Genomic DNA, 2,295 nt, shown 5'->3' with positions numbered 1-2,295 from the left:
AGCTGGGCGGGCTGACCCGTGGGAGCTAGATTTCTAGAGGCAGATATCGTGGGTGGGAAATTAGACCCGCGGTCGGGCGTGCTGTATGTGAGTTTCAGAACAAGTTGTTAGACAGGGGAGGGAGAGATCAGTGGTTTGAGCATTGGCCTGCTAAAGCCGGGCTTGTGACTTTAATCCTTGAGGAGGCCATTTAGGGATCTGGGGCAAATTGGTCAGGGATGGTATAGTACTTGGCCCTGCCATAAGGGTCCCTTTCAAGCCCTATGAGATAGGTATATTAATACCTACTGCAGGCAGCAGACTAGAGAGAGCATGGACTCTATAGGGGAGATAAGTGCACCACAGCAATCTGTCAGGGATGAAGGGAATATCTGTACTGGCATCTATAGGCAGTGGTATTGGAACTAGGAGTGCTGCAGGCCTCTGGCTTGAAATTGTAATAAACCCAAAATATATGGTTTCCATCATCAGCACCCCAGTGAGCAGGGGATAGTGCAGCTACCATACATAAGGGAACAAAGCCTGTATCGATAGAGGCAATAAGTACTCCTGTGGCATCTCAGATACTAACGATTCAGAGGCGTAGCTCAGTTAATCAGTAACAGGAAAAACTTAAAAAACAACAAATAGTCTAGTAGCACTTTAAAGACTAACAAAACGTTTAGATGGTGCTATGAGCAGGGCTCAACAATTAGTGTAATCTACTCGCCCATAGCTATGAGACTATTAAAATCTATAAATATGATCATGAGCTTTTATGAGTAAAACCCACTTCATCAGATGAGTCATCTCCCAGAACCTCATCTGCCTGAATTGGGACCCACAGTCCCCCTCACACTAGGGTCCCTGGCCTACCACCTCCAGCCACCACCACAGTATCTGATGAAGCAGGTTTTACTCACAAAAGCTCATCTTTTATTTATATATATATATATATATATATATATATATATATTTTGCTGTGGGATGACTGAGTGACATGACATCATCCACCACCCCGCCTCCTACTTTCCTCCCTCCTCCCCACTGCTAACCCGGCAGGGATCAGCAACCTATGGCTCCTAGGCAGCAGCAGCACTGAAGATAAGCTGCTCCTGCTGCTAGGCTTGTGTGGGGTGGGGGAAGGAGGAAAATTATGGTGCTCCAGCAGCGGGTGAGGGGGCCAGCAGAACGGCCTGCTGCAGGAGTGGGGCCCAGACTGTGGGACACCCTGGCCCTGAGTTGTGACTGGGGCTGGCTGTACCTCTGGCAGCCACCATGTTGCGGGCAGCTGCTGGAGTTTTAAATCGTGCTGCTCCCCCAGAGCCACGAGCACTCCACCCTTACGGGGAGGGAGAGCTGTGAACCATGTGCCCTCCCCCTTCACAGCCGGAGGGAGAGAACCGGGGCAGCTGCATACCCTCCCGCCTCACGGCAGGAGGAAGAGAGCCAGGCCAGTCGCATGGCCTTGCCCAACCCCCCAGCAGCCAGAGGGAAGAGAGCCGGGCCAGCCATGTCCTCAGCCCAGCCCAACCTCTGGTGGCCGGGATTGAGGGAGAACCAGGGCAGGGGCTGCCGACCCGCACAGAGGCAGGTTGGCAAATGTAGCGAGCAGGGAGGGGCACTGCCCCCTAGTGATCCTATATAGTTTTGTTAGTCTCTAAGCCAGGAGTGGGGAACCTTTTTGGGGTCAGGGGCCACTGAACCCCAGAAAAATCAGGGGGCCACACACAAAAGACATAGTCCCCAACTGAGAAGGAGAAAGACACTCTCCACATTCTCCTCCCACACCAGAGCCAGGGGGCGGGGGGTGTCAGCATAGTAGATTTTGTGTGCTTCAGCCCTACAGTGGTGGGGGGGGGGAAGGGAAGAGGGGACAGGAGGAGAGGGCTGGAACACCAGCATGGGCTCAGTGAGACCTGAGCCTTGAGGGCCACATCCAGGCAAGCCAGGAGCTACATCCGCCCCCAGGCCTGAAGTTCCCCACCCCTGCTCTGATGTGCCACAGACTACTCACTTTTAAAGTTACATAGTGATAGAAATGTAGCCGTGTTAGTCTGGTGTAGCTGAAACAAAATACAGGACTATGTAGCACTTTAAAGACTAACAAAAGAGCTTCCCCAATTATCACCTCTATACTATTAACTCACAGACATCTACCCTTCCCCACCTCTAATATCATTAACTCACAGTCATTCACCTTCCTTCCCCCCCCCCCCGCATCCCCCCTCTGTTCTGAAATGTGATTTGTCCTTTTCATATGTGTTCATTTTTTTTAAATTGTATCCTTTGGTATATATGATTGTGACTATTTTC

The sequence above is a fragment of the Pelodiscus sinensis genome, chromosome 18 (assembly GCF_049634645.1).
Source record: "Pelodiscus sinensis isolate JC-2024 chromosome 18, ASM4963464v1, whole genome shotgun sequence".
Lineage (NCBI taxonomy): Eukaryota > Metazoa > Chordata > Testudines > Trionychidae > Pelodiscus > Pelodiscus sinensis.
The sequence above is the reverse complement of the archived record's forward strand: the minus strand, read 5'-3'. Positions refer to the sequence as shown.